This window comes from Zea mays, chromosome 1 (assembly GCF_902167145.1).
Source record: "Zea mays cultivar B73 chromosome 1, Zm-B73-REFERENCE-NAM-5.0, whole genome shotgun sequence".
Taxonomy (NCBI): Eukaryota; Viridiplantae; Streptophyta; class Magnoliopsida; order Poales; family Poaceae; genus Zea; species Zea mays.
In genome coordinates, this window is record NC_050096.1 from 299212009 (window position 1) to 299233535 (window position 21527).

Sequence of the window (21527 nt, forward strand, 5' to 3'; positions counted from 1 at the left end):
GCAAGAGGAAGGAGAAGAAGAAGTACTACAAGAAGAAGGGCGGCGATGCCCATGTTTGTCGGGAGTGGGACTCCGACGAAAGCTCAAGCGACTCCTCCGACGACGAGGACGCCGCCAACATCGCCGTCACCAAAGGCCTTCTCTTCCCCAACGTCGGCCACAAGTGTCTCATGGCCAAGGACGGCAAAAAGAAGGTAAAATCAAGGTCCTCCACTAAATATGAAACATCTAGTGATGAGGATGATGATAAAAATGAGGAGGATAACTTGCGCATTCTTTTTGCTAACCTTAACATGGAACAAAAGGAAAAATTAAATGAACTAATTAGTGCCATCCATGAAAAGGATGATCTCTTGGACTCCCAAGAGAACTTCCTAATCAAGGAAAATAAGAAACATGTTAAGGTTAAAAATGCTTACGCTCTACAAGTTGAAAAATGTGAAAAACTGTCTAGTGAGCTAAGCACTTGCCGTGAGATGATTGACAACCTTAGAAATGAAAATGCTACTTTAAATGCTAAGGTTGATTCACATGTTTGTAATGTTTCAATTACCAATCTTAGAGATGATAACGTTGACTTGCTTGCTAAGATTGATGAATTGAATGCATCTCTTGCTAGCCTTAGATTAGAGAATGAAAATTTAATTGCTAAGGCTAAAGATTTTAATGTTTGCAATGCTACTATTTCCGACCTTAGAACTAAGAATGAAATGTTGCATGCTAAGGTTGTAGAACTCAAATCTTGCAAACCCTCTACATCTAATGTTGAGCATGTTTCTATTTGCACTAGATGTAGAGATATTAATGTTGATGCTATCCATGATCACCTAGCCTTAATTAAAAAACAAAATGATCATATAGCTAAACTAGATGCTAAAATTGCCGAGCACAACTTAGAAAATGAGAAATTTAAATTTGCTCGTAGCATGCTTTATAATGGGAGACGCCCTGGCATCAAGGATGGCATTGGCTTCCAAAGGGGAGACAATGTCAAACTTAATGCCCCTCCTAAGAACTTGTCTAACTTTGTTAAGGGCAAAGCTCCCATGCCTCAGGATAACGAGGGTTACATTTTATACCCTGCAGGCTATCCTGAGAGCAAAATTAAGAAGATTCATTCTAGGAAGTCTCACTCTGGCCCTAACCATGCTTTCATGTATAAGGGTGAGACATCTAGTTCTAGGCAACCAACCCGTGCCAAGTTGCCTAAGAAGAAAATTCCTAATGCATCAAATGATCATGCCATTTCATTTAAAACTTTTGATGCATCTTATGTGCTTACTAGCAAATCCGGCAAAGTAGTTGCCAAATTTGTTGGGGGCAAACACAAGGGCTCCAAGACTTGTGTTTGGGTACCCAAAGTTCTTGTATCTAATGCCAAAGGACCCAAAACAGTTTGGGTACCTAAAGTCAAGAACTAAATTTGTTTTGTAGGTTTATGCATCCGGGGGCTCAAGTTGGATACTCGACAGCGGGTGCACAAACCACATGACCGGGGAGAAAAGGATGTTCTCCTCATATGAGAAAAACAAAGATCCCCAACGAGCTATCACATTCGGGGATGGAAATCAAGGGTTGGTCAAAGGTTTGGGCAAAATTGCTATTTCACCTGACCATTCCATTTCCAATGTTTTTCTTGTTGATTCATTAGATTACAACTTGCTTTCTGTTTCCCAATTATGTCAAATGGGCTACAACTGTCTTTTTACTGATATAGGTGTCACTGTCTTTAGAAGAAGTGATGATTCAATAGCATTTAAGGGTGTGTTAGAGGGTCAGCTATACTTAGTAGATTTTGATAAAGCTGAACTCGACACATGTTTAATTGCTAAGACTAACATGGGTTGGCTCTGGCATCGCCGACTAGCCCATGTTGGGATGAAGAATCTTCATAAGCTTCTAAAGGGAGAGCACATTTTAGGACTAACCAATGTTCATTTTGAGAAAGACAGGATTTGTAGCGCATGCCAAGCAGGGAAGCAAGTTGGCACTCATCATCCACAAAAGAACATAATGACGACTGACAGGCCACTGGAGCTCCTACACATAGATCTATTCGGCCCGATCGCTTACATAAGCATCGGCGGGAGTAAGTACTGTCTAGTTATTGTGGATGATTATTCTCGCTTCACTTGGGTATTCTTTTTACAGGAAAAATCTCAAACCCAAGAGACCTTAAAGGGATTCTTGAGACGAGCCCAAAATGAGTTCGGCTTAAGGATCAAGAAAATAAGAAGCGACAATGGGACGGAGTTCAAGAACTCTCAAATTGACGGCTTCCTTGAGGAAGAGGGCATCAAGCATGAGTTCTCTTCTCCCTACACACCTCAACAAAATGGTGTAGTGGAGAGGAAGAATCGAACTCTATTGGACATGGCAAGAACCATGCTTGATGAGTACAAGACACCGGACCGGTTTTGGGCCGAAGCGGTCAACACCGCCTGCTACGCCATCAACCGGTTATATCTTCACCGAATCCTCAAGAAGACATCCTATGAACTCCTAACCGGTAAAAAGCCCAACATTTCATACTTTAGAGTTTTTGGTAGCAAATGCTTTATTCTTGTTAAAAGAGGTAGAAAATCTAAATTTGCACCTAAAACTGTAGAAGGCTTTTTACTAGGATATGACTCAAACACAAGGGCATATAGAGTCTTTAACAAGTCCACTGGACTAGTTGAAGTCTCATGTGACGTTGTGTTTGATGAAACTAACGGCTCTCAAGTAGAGCAAGTTGATCTTGATGAGATAGGTGAAGAACAGGCTCCATGCATAGCGCTAAGGAACATGTCCATTGGGGATGTATGTCCTAAGGAATCCGAAGAGCCTCCACATGCACAAGATCAACCATCCTCCTCCACGCAAGCATCTCCACCAACTCAAAATGAGGATGAAGCTCAAGTTGATGAAGGACAAAATCAAGAAGATGAGCCACCTCAAGATGATGGCAATGATCAAGGGGGAGATGCAATTGATCAAGAAAAGGAGGATGAGGAAGAACCAAGACCGCCACACCCAAGAGTCCACCAAGCAATCCAACGAGATCACCCCGTCGACACCATCCTCGGCGACATTCATAAGGGGGTAACTACTCGATCTCGGGTTGCTCATTTTTGTGAACATTACTCTTTTGTTTCCTCCATTGAGCCACACAGGGTAGAGGAAGCTCTCCAAGATTCGGATTGGGTGGTGGCGATGCAAGAGGAGCTCAACAATTTCACGAGGAACGAGGTATGGCATTTAGTTCCACGTCCTAACCAAAATGTTGTAGGAACCAAATGGGTCTTCCGCAACAAGCAAGATGAGCATGGTGTGGTGACAAGGAACAAAGCTCGACTCGTGGCCAAAGGGTATTCACAAGTCGAAGGTTTGGATTTTGGTGAGACCTATGCACCCGTAGCTAGGCTTGAGTCAATTCGCATATTATTGGCCTATGCTACTTACCATGGCTTTAAGCTCTATCAAATGGACGTGAAAAGTGCCTTCCTCAACGGACCAATCAAGGAAGAGGTCTATGTTGAGCAACCTCCCGGCTTTGAAGACAGTGAGTACCCTAACCATGTCTATAGGCTCTCTAAGGCGCTTTATGGGCTCAAGCAAGCCCCAAGAGCATGGTATGAATGCCTAAGAGATTTCCTTATTGCTAATGGCTTCAAAGTTGGCAAAGCCGATCCTACACTCTTTACTAAAACTCTTGAAAATGACTTGTTTGTATGCCAAATTTATGTTGATGATATTATATTTGGGTCTACTAACGAGTCTACATGTGAAGAGTTTAGTAGGATCATGACACAGAAATTCGAGATGTCGATGATGGGGGAATTGAAGTATTTTCTAGGATTCCAAGTCAAGCAACTCCGAGAGGGCACCTTCATTAGCCAAACGAAGTACACTCAAGACATTCTTGCTAAGTTTGGGATGAAGGATGCCAAACCCATCAAGACACCCATGGGAACTAATGGGCATCTCGACCTCGACACGGGAGGTAAGTCCGTGGATCAAAAGGTATACCGGTCAATGATTGGTTCATTGCTTTATTTATGTGCATCTCGACCGGACATTATGCTTTCCGTTTGCATGTGTGCAAGATTCCAATCCGACCCTAAGGAATCACACCTTACGGCCGTAAAACGAATCTTGAGATATTTGGCTTATACCCCTAAGTTTGGGCTTTGGTACCCTAGGGGATCCACATTTGATTTAATTGGTTATTCGGATGCCGATTGGGCGGGGTGCAAAATCAATAGGAAGAGCACATCGGGGACTTGCCAGTTCTTGGGAAGATCCTTGGTGTCTTGGGCTTCAAAGAAGCAAAATTCGGTCGCTCTTTCCACCGCCGAAGCCGAGTACATTGCCGCAGGACATTGTTGCGCGCAATTGCTTTGGATGAGGCAAACCCTGCGGGACTACGGTTACAAATTAACCAAAGTCCCTTTGCTATGTGATAATGAGAGTGCAATCAAAATGGCCGACAATCCCGTCGAGCATAGCCGCACTAAGCACATAGCCATTCGGTATCATTTTCTTAGGGATCACCAACAAAAGGGGGATATCGAGATTTCTTACATTAATACTAAAGATCAATTAGCCGATATCTTTACCAAGCCACTTGATGAACAATCTTTTACCAGACTTAGGCATGAGCTCAATATTCTTGATTCTAGAAATTTCTTTTGCTAAGCTTGCACACATAGCTCATTTGAATACCTTTGATCATATCTCTTTTATATGCTATGACTAATGTGTTTTCAAGTTTATTTCAAACCAAGTCATAGGTATATTGAAAGGGAATTGGAGTCTTCGGCGAAGACAAAGGCTTCCACTCCGTAACTCATGCTTCGCCACCACTCCGAGCAACTCTCTCTTCTTTGGGGGAGAAATAAGCATCAAGGAAAAGGACTTCATCCTTGGGGGAGAGAGTAAAAGCTCAAACGCAACAGGACTTCGTCTTTGGTATAATCTTAACTCACTTATTTATGACCAAAGGGGAAGATTGCACTTCCAGGGCTCTATTGATTCCGTTTTTGGCGATTCATGCCAAAAAGGGGGAGAAATGAGCCCAAAGCAAAAGGACCGCACCACCACCACCAAATTCAAAAACTTAGTGCTTTTCAAAAGTCTTTATCATTTGGTATCCTATTGTGTTCAAAAGAGGGAGAAAGTAGTATTTCAAAAATGGTATATCAAAACCCTCTTGAACACTAAGAGGTGGATCTCTTTTAGGGGGAGTTTTGTTTAGTCAAAGGAAAAGCATTTGAAACAGGGGGAGGAAATTTCAAATCTTGAAAATGCTTTTGCAAACTCTTATTTATTTACCTTTGACTATTTGCAAAAGATCTATGAAAAGGATTTACAAAAGGTTTTGCAAAAACAAAACAAGTGGTGCAAACGTGGTCCAAAATGTTAAATAAGAAAGAAACATTTCATGCATATCTTGTAAGTAGTTTTATTGGCTCAATTCCAAGCAACCTTTACACTTACATTATGCAAACTAGTTCAATTATGCACTTCTATATTTGCTTTGGTTTGTGTTGGCATCAATCACCAAAAAGGGGGAGATTGAAAGGGAATTAGGCTTACACCTAGTTCCTATATAATTTTGGTGGTTGAATTGCCCAACACAAATCTTTGGACTAACTAGTTTGCCCAAGTGTATAGATTATACAGGTGTAAAAGGTTCACACTCAGCCAATAAAAAGATCAAGTGTTGGATTCAATAAAGGAGCAAAGGGGCAACCGAGGGCACCCCTGGTCTGGCGCACCGGACTGTCCGGTGTGCCACCGGACAGTGAACAGTACCTGTCCGGTGCACCAGGGAACTCAGACTCAAACCCTTCACCCTCGGGATTTCTCGGAAGCCGGCGCGCTATAATTCACCGGACTGTCCGGTGTGCACCGGACATGTCCGGTGCTCCAAGGAAGATCGGCCTCCGGAACTCGCCAGCCTCGGGTTCGCGCGGCAGCCGCTCCGCTAAAATTCACCGGACTGTCCGGTGTGCACCGGACTGTCCGGTGAACCACGGAGCAACGGCTACTTCCGCGCCAACGGTCACCTGCAAGCGCATTTAATGCGCGCTCTGCGCGCGCAGTCGGCAGGCGCGCCCATACCGACGCACCGGACAATGAACAGTTCATGTCCGGTGTACACCGGACATCCAGGCGGGGCCACATGTCAGAGCTCCAACGGTCAGAATCCAACGGCAACGATGACGTGGCAGGGGGCACCGGACTGTCCGGTGCGCCATCGAGCAGACGCCTCCAGCCAACGGCCACATTTGGTGGTTGGGGCTATAAATACCCCAACCACCCCACATTCATTGCTATCCAAGTTTTCCAACTTCTAACCACTTACAAGAGCTAGGCATTCAATTTTAGACACAAACAAAGAGATCAAATCCTCTCCAATTCCACTCAAGCCTTTAGTGACTAGCGAGAGAGATTTGCCGTGTTCTTTTGAGCTCTTGCGCTTGGATCGCATTCTTTCTTTCTCTTTTGCTCTTGTGATCAACACTCAATTGTAACCGAGGCAAGAGGCACCGATTGTGTGGTGGCCCTTGCGGGGAAGTTTTGTTCCCGGTTGATTGAGAAGAAGGAAAGCTCACTCGGTCCGAGGGACCGTTTGAGAGAGGGAAGGGTTGAAAGAGACCCGGCCTTTGTGGCCTCCTCAACGGGGAGTAGGTTTGCAAGAACCGAACCTCGGTAAAACAAATCCACGTGTCACTCTCCTTATTTGCTTGCGATTTGTTTTGCGCCCTCTCTCGCGGACTCGTTTATATTTCTAACGCTAACCCGGCTTGTAGTTGTGATTATTTTTGTAAATTTCAGTTTCGCCCTATTCACCCCCCCTCTAGGCGACTATCACCAAGCAGGGTGGCACGGTGTCCGTCACGCTGATTTTGGGCCTGTTTGTTTCAACTTTTTTATAGCGGGCTTCTCTAAGAATTTGGTTGTGTGAAAAATCTGAGTATTATGGGTGTCGGGGACCATAATTAGGGGTACCCCCAAGGCTCCTAATCTCAGCTGGTAAACCCCATTAGCACAAAGCTGCAAAGGCCTGATGGGTGCGATTAAGTCAAGGCTCGGTCCACTCAAGGGACACGATCTCGCCTCGCCCGAGCCCAGCCTCGGGCAAGGGCAGCCGACCACGAAGGATTTACGTCTCGCCCGAGGGCCCCCCTCAAGCAACGGACACACCTTCGGCTCGCCCGAGGCCCAGCCTTCGCCAAGAAGCAACCTTGGCCAAATCGTCACGCCGACCGACCGTATCGTAGGAGCATTTAATGCAAGGATGGCCTGACACCTCATCCTGACGCGCGCCCTTCAGTCGACAGAGCCGAAGTGACCGCAGTCACTTCGCCGCTCCACTGACCGGCCTGACAAGAGGACAGCGCCGCCTGCGCCGCTCCGACTGCTGTGCCACTCGACAGAGTGACGCTGACAGTAGCCAAGTCCGGCCTCGAGCGCCATAGGAAGCTCCGCCTCGCCCGACCCCAGGGCTCGGACTCGGCCTCGGCCCGGAAGACGACAAACTCCGCCTCGCCCGACCCTAGGGCTCGGACTCGGCCATGGCCCCAGAAGACGACGAACTCCGCCTCGCCCGACCCTAGGGCTCGGACTCGGCCTTGGCCCCGGAAGACGACGAACTCTGTCTCGCCCGACCCAGGGGCTCGGACTCGACCTCGACCTTGGAAGACAGACTCGACCTCGACCTCGGAGGAGCCTCTGCCTCGCCCGACCCAGGGCTCGGACCGACCACGTCGCAGGAGGGGCCATCATTGCCCTACCCCTAGCTAGCTCTGGCTACGGGGAACAAGACCGGCGTCCCATCTGGCACGCCCCAGCAAAGCAAATAATGATGGCGCCCCGCGTGCTCCATGACGACGGTGGCTCTCAGCCCCCTTACGGAAGCAAGGAGACGTCAGCAAGGACTCGACAGCCCCGACAGCTGTCCTTCCGCCAGGCTCCAGCGCTCCTCCGACGGCCACGACATCTCATGAACAGGGTGCCAAAACCTCTCCGGCTGCCACGACGGCATGTACTTAGGGCACTAGCTCCTCTCTGCTAGACACGTTAGCACACTGCTACATCTCCCATTGTACACATGGACCCTCTCCTTACGCCTATAAAAGGAAGGTCCAGGGCCCTCTTATAAAGGATTGGCCGCGCGGGGAGGAGGGGATGGCGCGTGCAGGCCTCTAGCTCCCTCCCACGCGGACGCTTGTAACCTCCTACTGCAAGCGCACCCGACCTGGGCGCGGGACAAACACGAAGGCCGCGGGTTTCCCCTTTTACGCCTGTCTCCCTCTGGTTTTTCCCCACTTCGTGCTCCGTCTCACGCCGACCCATCTGGGCTGGGGCACGCGGCGACAATTTACTCGTCGGTCCAGGGACCCCCGGGGTCGAAACGCCGACAGTTGGCGCGCCAGGTAGGGGCCTGCTGCGTGTTGACGAACAGCTTCCCGTCAAGCTCCAGATGGGCAGTCTCCAACAACCTTTCCAGCCCGGAACGGTGCTCCGTTTCGGGAGTCTTGAGTTCATGTCCCTCGACGGCAGCTACGACATGATACTCCTTCCCCCGTCGCGCGACAGCGACAATGGCGACCGACAACCCGCCCGCCGGCGGCGGAATCGACGGCGTCTTCCCCACGTGGCGGAAGAACAACATTCGGGTTTATCCCGTCGCCTCCCCCGCTGACGGAGGAGGAGGCGGGGCAACCAAGGCCAAGCAGGAGGCGGCACCTCGTCGGCTGTCGAGCGAGTCGACGGCGTCGGCACCCCAACGGGGGACACGTCGGGCATCGACCTCGCGTCTGAGACGAAGATGAGTGCCGTTTCCCCGCAACACGCCAACTCCAAGCGGACGGACGACACCAGCACGCTCGCGAAGGACTTGCTGGGCGTCCCCCTCGTAGCTAAGACAACGGTGCAGTCTGCCCCTGACGTGACTTCGTCACCGCCCGTCGACCAAGAGGTACCGACCGATTCCCATCTCGTGCCTTTTGGATTCAGCCTCGACCCACCAAGCGACTTCGCTTTGGTGGACGCTCTCATAGAGGCGAGTCCAAACCCTCCGGGGTACGGTATGCGGTCACCCTGGGACCGGCTGACAGCCGTCTCGACCTACGGGCCCTCGGGTTCCGAGGAAGATGACGAGCCCGACTTTTGTTGGGATTTCTCCAGACTTGGTAACCCCAGTGCCATGCGGGACTTCATGACCGCATGCGACTACTGCCTTTTCGATTGCTCCGACGGTAGCCGCAGCTTCGGCGACGAGGACTGCGGCCCAAGTCGTGAATGTTTCCACGTCGATCTAGGGGGTCCCGGCGAAGGCAACCATCTTGGTATACCGGAAAACGGTGATCCCCCTAGGCCTGCGCCTCGCATTGACATCCTTCGGGAGCTAGCTGTGGTCCCAGTTCCTGCGGGGGGTCAGGACTCACAGCTCGAGCAAATCCGCGAGATGCAGGCCAGGCTCGATGAGGGAGTAGGAACACTTGAGCCGTTCCGCCGGGACATCGGGCAGGAATGGGCAGGCCAACCTCCGGCCGGAGAAGCGCGTCATCTACCCCAGGGCATCCAGCACCGCATCGCCGACGATGTCAGGGCAAGGCCGCCACCGGCTTCCAGTGGGGTCGGCCAGAACCTGGCTGCAGCGGCAATACTTCTCCGCGTGATGCCGGAGCCATCAACTACCGAAGGGCCGTGTATCTAGGGAGAGCTCAAGAATCTCCTAGAGGATGCCGCGGTCCGATAGGCTGAAAGCTCGGCCTCCCGAAGGCAGGGGTACCCCTCGGAGCATCGCGCCGCGACTTCCTGATTCATGCGGGAAGCCTCGGTCCACACCGGGTGCACGTGCAACACAGCGCCTGCGGCCCCGGGTCGCCTCGGCAACGAGCACCATCACCGCAACCGTCGAGTCCACCTCGACGAGAAGGTGTGCCGAGGCTACCACCCCAGGCGTGGGGGACGCTACGACAGCGGGGAGGATCGGAGTCCCTCGCCCGAACCACCCCGTCCACAGGCTTTCAGCCGGGCCATACGACGGGCGCCGTTCCCGACCCGGTTCCGAACCCCGACTACTATCACAAAGTACTCAGGGGAGACGAGGCCGGAACTGTGGCTCGCGGACTACCGGCTGGCCTGCCACCTGAGTGGAATGGACGATGACAACCTCATCATCTGCAACCTCCCCCTGTTCCTCTCTGACACCGCTCGAGCCTGGCTGGAGCATCTGCCTCCGGGGCAGATATCCAACTGGAACGACCTGGTCCAAGCCTTCGCCGACAACTTCTAAGGCACGTACGTGCGCCCTGGGAACTCCTGGGATCTCCGAAGCTGCCGCCAGGAGCCGAGAGAGTCTCTCCGGGACTACATCCGGCGATTCTCGAAGCAGCGCACCGAGCTGCCCAACGTCATAGACTCGGATGTCATCGGCGCGTTCCTCGCTGGCACCACCTGCCGCGACCTGGTGAGCAAGCTGGGTCGCAAGACCCCCACCAGGGCGAACGAGCTGATGGACATCGCCACCAAGTTCGCCTCTGGCCAGGAGGCGGTTGAGGCCATCTTCCGGAAGGACAAGCAGCCCCAGGGCCGCCAGCCGGAAGATGTCCCCGAGGCGTCCACTCAGCGCGACACCAAGAAGAAAGGCAAGAAGAAGTCGCAAGCGAAACGCGACGCCGCCGACACGGACCTTGTCGCCGCCGACACGGACCTTGTCGCCGCTGTTGAGTACAAGAACCCTCGGAAACCTCTCGGAGGCGCCAATCTCTTCGACAAGATGCTCAAGGAGCCGTGCCCCTATCATCAGGGGCCCGTCAAGCACACCCTTGAGGAATGCGCCATGCTTCGGCGCCACTTTCACAAGGCCGGGCCACCTGCGGAAGGTGGTAGGGCCCACGACGACGCTAAGAAGGAGGATCGCAAGGCAGGAGAGTTCCCCGAGGTCCACGACTGCTTCATGATCTATGGTGGGCAAGTGGCGAACGCCTCAGCTCAGCACCGCAAGCAAGAGCGTCGGGAGGTCTGCTCGGTAAAGGTGGCGGCGCTAGTCTACCTAGACTGGTCCGACAAGCCCATCACCTTCGACCAGGGCGACCACCCTGACCGCGTGCCGAGTCCGGGGAAATACCCACTCGTTGTCAACCCCATCATCGGCAACGTCAGGCTCACCAAGGTCCTCATGGACGGAGGCAGCAGCCTCAACATCATCTACGTCGAGACCCTTGGGCTCCTGCGGATCAATCTGTCCTCGGTCCGGGCAGGCGCGACGCCTTTACACGGGATCATCCCCGGGAAACGCGTCCAGCCCCTCGGACAACTCGATCTGCCCGTCTGCTTTGGGGCTCCATCCAACTTCAGAAAGGAAACCCTCACGTTCGAGGTGGTCGGGTTCCGAGGAACCTACCACGCAGTGTTGGGGAGGCCATGCTATGCCAAGTTCATGGTCGTCCCCAACTACACCTACCTCAAGCTCAAGATGTCGGGCCCCAACGGGGTCATCACCGTCGGCCCCACGTACCGACACGCGTACAAATGCGACATGGAGTGCGTGGAGTACGCCGAGGCCCTCGCCGAATCCGAGGCCCTCATCGCCGACCTGGAGAGCCTCTCTAAGGAGGCGCCAGACGTGAAGCGCCATGCTCGCACCTTCGAGCCAGCGGAGACGGTTAAGTCCATCCCTCTCGACCCCAGCAACGACGCCTCCAAGCAGATCTAGATCGGCTCCGAGCTCGATCCCAAATAGGAAGCAGTGCTCGTCGACTTTCTCCGCGCAAACGCCGACGTTTTCGCGTGGAGTCCCTCGGACATGCCCGGCATACCGAGGGATGTCGCCGAGCACTCGTTGGATATCCGAGCTGGAGCCCGACCCATGAAGCAGCCTCTGCGCCGATTCGACGAAGAAAAGTGCAGAGCCATAGGCGAGGAGATCCACAAGCTAATGGCGGCGGGGTTCATCAAAGAGGTATTCCATCCCGAATGGCTCACCAACCCTGTGCTTGTGAGAAAGAAAGGAGGGAAATGGCGGGTGTGTGTAGACTACACTGGTCTAAACAAAGCATGTCCAAAAGTTCCCTACCCTCTGCCTCGCATCGATCAAATCGTGGATTCCACTGCTGGGTGCGAAACCATGTCTTTCCTCGATGCCTACTCAGGGTATCACCAAATCAGGATGAAAGAGTCTGACTAGCTCGCGACTTCTTTCATCACACCTTTCGGCATGTACTGCTATGTTACCATGCTGTTTGGTTTGAGGAATGCGGGTGCGACATACCAAAGGTGCATGAACCATGTGTTCGGCGAACACATTGGTCGAACGGTCGAGGCTTACGTCGATGACATCGTAGTCAAGACGAGGAAAGCCTCCAACCTCCTTTCCGACCTTGAAGCGACATTCCGGTGTCTCAAGGCGAAAGGCGTAAAACTCAATCCTGAGAAGTGCGTCTTCGGAGTCCCCCGAGGCATGCTCTCGGGGTTCATCGTCTCCGAGCGGGGCATCGAGGCCAACCCGGAGAAAATTGCGGCCATCACCAACATGGGGCCCATCAAGGACTTGAAAGGCGTATAGAGGGTCACGGGATGCCTTGCGGCTCTGAGTCGCTTCATCTCGCGCCTCGGCGAAAGAGGCCTGCCTCTGTACCGCCTCTTAAGAAAGGCCGAGTGCTTCACTTGGACCCCTGAGGCCGAGGAAGCCCTCGGCAACCTGAAGGCGCTCCTCACGAACGCGCCTATCTTGGTACCCCCGCTGCTGGAGAAGCCCTCTTGATCTACGTCGTCGCTACCACTCAGGTGGTCAGCGCCGCGATCGTGGTTGAGAGACGAGAAGAGGAGCATGCATTGCCTGTCCAGAGGCTAGTCTACTTCATCAGTGAGGTACTGTCCGAGACCAAGACCGCTACCCACAAATTCAGAAGCTGTTGTACGCGGTGATCCTGACGCGGCGGAAGTTGCGACACTACTTCGAGTCTCATCCGGTGACTGTGGTGTCATCCTTCCCCCTGGGGAGATCATCCAGTGCCGAGAGGCCTCGGGTAGGATTGCAAAGTGGGCAGTGGAAATCATGGGCCAGACAATCTCGTTCGCCCCTCGGAAGGCCATCAAGTCCCAAGTCTTGGCGAACTTTGTGGCTGAATGGGTCGATACCCAGCTCCCGACAGCTCCGATCCAACCGGAACTCTGGACCATGTTTTTCGACGGGTCGCTGATGAAGACAGGGGCAGGCGCGGGCCTACTCTTCATCTCGCCCCTCGGCAAGCACCTACGCTACGTGTTACGCCTCCACTTCCCGGTGTCCAACAATGTGGCCGAGTACGAGGCTCTAGTCAACGGGTTGCGCATCGCCATCGAGCTAGGGGTCCGACGCCTCGACGCTCGCGGTGACTCACAGCTCGTCATTGACCAAGTCATGAAGAACTCCCACTGTCGCGACCCGAAGATGGAAGCCTACTGCGATGAGGTTCGGCGCCTGGAGGACAAGTTCTACGGGCTCGAGCTCAACCACATCGCCTGACGATACAACGAGACTGCGGACGAGCTGGCTAAGATAGCCTCGGGGCGGACAACGGTTCCCCCGGATGTCTTCTCCCGAGACCTGCATCAACCCTCCGTCAAGACCGACGACGCGCCCGAGCCCGAGAAGGCCTTGGCCCAGCCCGAGGCACCCTCGGCCCAACCCGAGGCACCCTCGACTCAGCCCGAGGCACCCTCGGCCCCCGAGGGTGAGGCACTGTGCGTCGAGGAGGAGCGGAGCGGGGTCACGCCTAATCGAAACTAGCAGACCCCGTACCTGCAATATCTCCACCGAGGAGAGCTACCCCTCGACCGAGCCGAAGCTCGGCGGTTGGCGCGGCGCGCCAAGTCGTTCGTCTTGCCGGGGGACGGGAAGGAGCCCTACCACCGCAGCCCCTCAGGCATCCTCCAGCGATGCATATCCATCGCCGAAGGCCAGGAGCTCTTACAAGAAATACACTCGGGGGCTTGCGGTCATCACGCAGCGCCTCGAGCCCTTGTTGGAAACGCCTTCCGACAAGGTTTCTACTGGCCGACCGCGGTGGCCGACGCCACTAGAATTGTCCGCACCTGCCAAGGGTGTCAATTCTATGCAAGGCAGACACACCTGTCCGCTCAGGCTCTGCAGACCATACCCATCACCTAGTCGTTTGCTGTGTGGGGTCTAGACCTCGTCGACCCCTTACAGAAGGCACCCGGGGGCTACACGCACCTGTTGGTCGCCATCGACAAATTCTCCAAGTGGATCGAGGTCCGACCCCTAAACAGCATCAGATCCGAATAGGCGGTGGCGTTCTTCACCAACATCATCCATCGCTTTGGGGTCCCGAACTCCATCATCACCGACAACGGCACCCAGTTCACCGGCAGAAAGTTCCTGGACTTCTGTGAGGATCACCACATCCGGGTGGACTGGGCCGCCGTGGCTCACCCCATGACGAATGGGCAAGTAGAGCGTGCCAACGGCATGATCCTGCAAGGACTCAAGCCGCGGATCTACAAAAACCTCAACAAGTTCGGCAAGCGATGGATGAAGGAGCTCCCCTCGGTGGTCTGGAGCCTGAGGACAACGCCGAGCCGAGCCACGGGCTTCACACCGTTCTTTCTAGTCTATGGGGCCGAGGCCATCTTGCCCACAGACTTAGAATACGGTTCCCCGAGGACGAGGGCCTACGACGACCAAAGCAATCGAGCTAACCGAGAAGACTCACTGGACCAACTAGAAGAGGCTCGGGACATGGCCTTACTACGCTCGGCGCGGTATCAGCAGTCCCTGTGACGCTACCACGCTCGAGGGGTTCGGTCCCGAGACCACCAGGTGGGCGACTTGGTGCTTCGGCTGCGACAAGACGCCCGAGGGCGGCCAAAGCTCACGCCTCCCTGGGAAGGGCCGTTCGTCATCGCCAAAGTTTTGAAGCCCAGAACGTACAAGCTGGCCAACAGTCAAGGCGAGGTCTACAACAACGCCTGGAACATTCGACAGCTACGTCGCTTCTACCCTTAAGATGCTTTCAAGTCGTTCATACACCTCGTTCACACACAAAGTCTAACCATCAAGGAAGGGTCAGCCTTGCCTCGGCAAAGCCCGACCCTCCCTCGGGGGCTAGAAGGGGGGAACCCCCTCCGCGTCAAAATTTTCCTCGGAAAAGATCTTTTCTGCCAGAACGTCTTTCATGCTTTTTGACTACTTCGAAAGTGGGATCCTGAAAACGACGGAGTACACGTAAGCAGCCAAGGCTGACCGAGCCGAGAGACTCCTACGCCTCCGGGATACGGATACCTCACTCATCACCTTCGGCGATAAGTAACTCACGCTCGGATAAGTGATTCCGCGGACCGAACAAGTCTTCACGCTCGAAAACTCTTCTGCCGAAACGATTTTTTGGGCCTTCTCGACTATATCGATGGCAGAATCCTACGGACGAGTAAGAGCACACGTAAGCGGCAAGGCCGACCGAGTCGAGGGACTCCTACGCCTCCGGGATACGGATACCTCACTCATCACCTTCCGTGAAAAGTAACTCTCGCTCGGACAAACAATTCTGTTACCGACAAATAAGTCCAGATACTCGAAACAAGAAGAAAAGAAACGCAGCTTTACAACACGACGACAGTATGTTTGGGCCTCGGCGGTCGCAGAAAACATATGCATGCTACAAGATAAACCGATCCTGCAGGCTCAGACCTTGACGGAGGGGGAGCAGCAGCACCCTCGGCGTCAACCCCACCTTCGGCGAAGTCCGACCGAGCCTCGGACGGCAACGCGGTCGGAGGATCTCCACTCCGAAGGACGACATCAGCACCACGCCCGGTCCATCGCCGCCAGGGTCTTCTCCAGGAATCCGGCCCAAGCAGACAGCTCGGTCGGCCACCCCGAAGCCTCAGCCAGCTGTCCCCCAAGGACACCAACCCGGCTCGTGGCCTCGGCAACTCGACTCCGGCGTCGGTCCCGCCAGTGGACGGCCCGGCCAGGCTCCGGTCGACGAAGTCTTCTTTTCGAGCCAACTCTGCCTCTGTCCATGCTGACACCGCTGCCTCCGGCTTCGGCTCATCGAAGAGCGGCCGAGGGTTCCCATAACTAAGCAAGAGAAGCCTCGGGTGGCAAGGCCGACCGAGCCGAGGGACTCCCACGCCTCCGGGATACGGATACCTCACTCGTCACCTTCGCACGAGGCAACTCACACTTGGTTAAGCGGCTCATTTAGCCGACAGTCGAGTCCTAGTGCTCGAAATGAGGAAAAAACACGGCTCCGTGCCGAAAATACATACATGTTCAGGCCCCGACAGCCACAATGAACAGACACCGACACTCAAGGTGCCATTACAAATGGAACTCCGGTTCCGTCCCCGCGGGTATGAACAACCTCCACACTGGGGAGCCTGCGGGGCGACAAGCTCCGGGCGACTCGCCAGCGACCTCTGTAGCAGCAGCCATGGTCCCAGGACGGACGCAACCACAAGAAGGCTCTCGTTCGCGTCCCCACTCACGGGACGCGAACCAGATATTAAAGCCAAAGAGCCGGGGGTCGGTCCGTAGGCGGCGCTGACGACCTCGACGGTGGGTAAGCTTTCTCCAGCTGCCACCACGTCAGCACCTACGGCGGCGTCCGCCTGTCCACCAACGCCGCACCAGCAAGCGCGGGCCGCTCCAAAGCGCACTGGCAGGTCCTCGCTCCCGTCCTCACCACAAAAGCGAGGACAGAGGACGGAATGTTGCATCCTAGCTGGGCAGCAACAGTTCGCCTTCCCCGGCATGGCTGGAGGATGCCTCCTCCGCAGAGCTGGAGGATGGTTTCCACCACCAGAAGCTGGAAGAAGAGGTGGCCAGCCGACCCGTGCGGGAGGTAGAGCCCCGGCTCACCTCGCTCTCTGCCCCAGCTAGGATGATGAAGATCCTTGAAGCTGAGGACGGGACCAAGATCGCAGCCCGGCTCGCTTCTCCCCACCATCGAACTGGTGGTCACCGTCTTGGGTGACCACCGGCGAGGGGATGCGGCCGGGCTGCCTGATGAAAATCCTTGAAGCCGAACGATGGCTGAAAGGTACCAACTTCCGCGAAGTTGTGTTCCTCCAACGACAAGGCAGAAGGACTGCGAGTGTTCCCCATCCAGGGGCTCAGAAGTTGGAAAGACGCGACGCATGAGGGGAGTGCAAGGACATGGTTGCCTTTCAAGGGGTTCACCCTCCTTTTAAAGGCAACTCTCCCCACTTGCGTCCTCAGCCATCATGGGCTGAGTCTTCTCCAACACGCTCCAAGGTCCTCCCCCTACGACACGGGGGCTGGGTCCCACGCGTCATGCAAGCTGGCCAGGGGCAGAAGAAGCCAAACCGCCGTGCGCGGTGCGCGCAACTGCCCAGCGGTTACGAGCATACCTCCACTTTCGCCCAGACCAGCGGGTGAAAGGGCGGACCGCCATGCAGGCGGCATGCAACCGCACCAAGTGGGCGCACCCTTTCGACTCCAACGCGTCCAGCATGGAGGCCCAGGCCCACACGTCATCTAACCGGCGCGCTGGTTGCTACGTGCAAGAAACTGCACCACCACTCGCGCCACTACCATGCCTCCTCGACTGCGGAACCAGTACCGCGACTCGAGGCAACCCTACGCATGACCCAACAGTGCCAACCAGGCACGTCGATCACGGGTCAGTCAGCCGCGGGAGAAGGCGCGACGGTCGATACGGCCAGAAATGGGCCGGTAGTAATGGCGGTGGCAGGCGGGCGGAAGCAGCGGTCAAGTCGTCAGCCAAGCTCACGTCCCCTCCTGGGACAGCGAGAGAACCCTCTCCCACGGCGTGAAGACGGCGCGCCCGTGTTCCATTCCTCGAATGGCTCACGCATGCGCAACGGCTGCCCCGTGAACCACTCGTCCCGTTGCATTAACTCTGCGGCGGGACAGGTGTCACCTTTGGCAAGAGAAGCAGGCGACGCTTCGCTCCCGCCATAATGACCGCGTCAAAAAAGGTGCGCCACGTCATTCGATTTTGTATCCTTTTCCTCTTCCTCTTTCTCTCTCTTACAACAGGGACCGGGAAAGGGGATACCCCAAAAGGGATCCTTCTCCGCGAAGGAAACGGGCCCCGAGCTTCCTACTGATCAGAGGTTCGAAGGCTGGCCCCTCGGAGGGGTTCAACAGCCGCCTCAGAGCGCTCGGGCTCCGCGCCCACTACTGGTCAGAGGTTCGAAGGCCGGCCCCTCGAAAGGGTTCAACGGCCGCCTCAGGCCACTCGGGCTCCGCGCCCACTACTAATCAGGGGTTCGTAGGCTGGCCCTCGAAGGGTTCACAGCCGCCTCAGACGCAGAGCGAGGGATGACCCTAGGTACGTTCGATACATAACCAAGGCTCGGGCTACGCTCCCGAGGTACCCTAGGACATTTCCAAGACCAACGGGAACAATTTTGTAACGGAATCCCATCAGAGGGAGGCATCGAGCCCTCGGACCCCGTCAAAAGGGGACCGGGTCCGGCAAATCACCCGCGGGTACTTTTGGAGCGCGCCTCCGGGCCACTAGCTGACCCCTAACAAATGGGGCACGGGCGTACACTCGGATTACCCGTTAGCAGCTCACTGGAAACACCATGTTCGGCGCCCTCCAAGGGCAACATGGCACTTTCCCCCCCCCCTCCTCCTTGCGGAAAGGCGACGTAGGGGTGTATGTAAAAAAGTCGAGTCTGTCCTTGACCGTCCTCTCGCTCTGTGCGGAGGCTCGGGGGCTGCTCTCGCGAACCCGGCTCCGGCCAAACCGTTGACAACGTCAACATACCAGCCCGAGAACCTGGAACTCGACTGAGCACCCGGGCTACGGCCAGCTCGCATGAGGGAACAACCAGACCGGCCGAAGCATCACGAAACGCATTAAGACCTCGAAGGAGTCAAACCACTCCTCTGAGGCCTCGGGGGATACACCCGGCGGGTGCGCTCGCGCGCACCCACCGGAACAAAACGCAACTGAGAAAGGCCGGTCCCCTTACAAAAAAGTGCGACAAAAGCCTCCAAGCGAGTATTAACACTCCCTTCGAGGCTCGGGGGCTACTGTCGGGGACCATAATTAGGGGTACCCCCAAGGCTCCTAATCTCAGCTGGTAACCCCCATCAGCACAAAGCTGCAAAGGCCTGATGGGTGCGATTAAGTCAAGGCTCGGTCCACTCAAGGGACACGATCTCGCCTCGCCCGAGCCCAGCCTCGGGCAAGGGTAGCCGACCCCGGAGGATTTACGTCTCGCCCGAGGGCCCCCTCAAGCAACGGACACACCTTCGGCTCGCCCGAGGCCCAACCTTCGCCAAGAAGCAATCTTGGCCAAATCGCCACGCCGACCGACCGTATCGCAGGAGCATTTAATGCAAGGATGGCCTGACACCTCATCCTGACGCGCGCCCTTCAGTCGACAGAGCCGAAGTGACCGCAGTCACTTCGCCGCTCCACTGACCGGCCTGACAAGAGGACAACACCGTCTGCGCCGCTCCGACTGCTGTGCCACTCGACAGAGTGAGGCTGACAGTAGCCAAGTTCGGCCTCGGGCGCCATACGAAGCTCCGCCTCGCCCGACCCCAGGGCTCGGACTGGGCCTCGGCCCCGGAAGACGACGAACTCCGCCTCGCCCGACCCCAGGGCTCGGACTCGGCCTCGGCCCCGGAAGACGACGAACTCCGCCTCGCCCGACCCCAGGGCTCGGACTCGGCCACGGCCCCGGAAGACGACGAACTCCGCCTCGCCCGACCCCAGGGCTCGGACTCGGCCTCGGCTCCGGAAGACGACGAACTCCGCCTCGCCCGACCCAGGGGCTCGGACTCGACCTCGACCTCAGAAGACAGACTCGACCTCGACCTCGGAGGAGCCTCCGCCTCGCCCGACCCAGGGCTCGGACCGACCACGTCGCAGGAGGGGCCATCATTGCCCTACCCCTAGCTAGCTCTGGCTACGGGGAACAAGACCGGCGTCCCATCTGGCACGCCCCGGCAAAGCAAATAATGATGGCGCCCCGCGTGCTCCATGACGACGGCGGCTCTCAGCCCCCTTACGGAAGCAAGGAGACGTCAGCAAGGACTCGACAGCCCCGACAGCTGTCCTTCCGCCAGGCTCCAGCGCTCCTCCGACGGCCACGACATCTCATGAACAGGGTGCCAAAACCTCTCCGGCTGCCACGACGGCATGTACTTAGGACACTAGCTCCTCTCTGCTAGACACGTTAGCACACTGCTACATCTCCCATTGTACACCTGGACCCTCTCCTTACGCCTATAAAAGGAAGGTCCAGGGCCCTCTTAGAGAGGGTTGGCCGCGCGGGGAGGAGGGGACGGCGCGTGCAGGCCTCTCGCTCCCTCCCACGCGGACGCTTGTAACCCCCTACTGCAAGCGCACCCGACCTGGGCGCGGGACAAACACGAAGGCCGCGGGTTTCCCCTTTTACGCCTGTCTCCCTTCGGTTTTCCCCCCTTCGCGCTCCGTCTCGCGTCGACCCATCTGGGCTGGGGCACGCGGCGACAATTTACTCGTCGGTCCAGGGACCCCCGGGGTCGAAACGCCGACAATGGGGATGATATGTAGATAAAGATAAAGGGATCCATAGGGTTTACTATCTAGAAATTGATGGATTTTTACTATCACGACAAATTGATCGATTATGTGTTAATGTTGATTTTAGAAAGTTTTTTCTCAAACGGTTCTGATAGAAACTGGCTAGAAAGCTAGATGTTTGGTAGGGTGTCCAGAATAAAAAAACTGAGACAAGTTGAGTCGTCGTTGGCGCATCAAAGAAGAGCCACACCATCTGCTAGTGTTTGACTACACTGACATGCTAGCATGTCTACGGTCTACCGCACGATACGGGTGACAGGTTGCGTTGTTTGGCAGCACTTTGGAGATTGGCAGCACGACCAAACTGGTTAGATTCGTTTTTTTATATGGTGTTATTTCTAGAAATAGTATTATAAAAGAGTTAAAATAAAAAGTCTACATCTAAAAGCAATTTTAAAAAACGCATGTGGCCGTATAAAGAACAAGAAGTGTTACATTTTTGTGGGAAAATTTCTACAGTACAATACTAATAGCGGGTCGTGCAGTAGAGTTCAATATATTTGAGTTAGACATATGTAGGACTATATACAGAAGTTTACCAATCTACATCCTCATATTCAAATTATACTCTACGAATAGTGTAGTCTACAATACAAAACAGTGTAAAAATGGTATTTTGAATAAACTATAGTTAAACTGTTGGATACTGTCTAAGGCCCTAATATATAGTTTTTTCTAACGTTATCTTTTTTATCATATATATAAAAAAAACTCGATCAGTAGGAAAAAGATAGCTCCACGATATTATATTAAAAAAATATCAATCTAAGTCCCGACGAAAAAGATCGTGAAACTAGCCTCCATACACTACGAGGGTTCGCTCCTATATGTCTCGTAGGTCAGTTCATTTAGTGTGCACATAATCAGAAAACCAGCTAGTGACCCTTTTAATAGCCCAAATTCACTCCCAATTTGAACTCCAGCTAGTGACCCTTTTAAAATCTA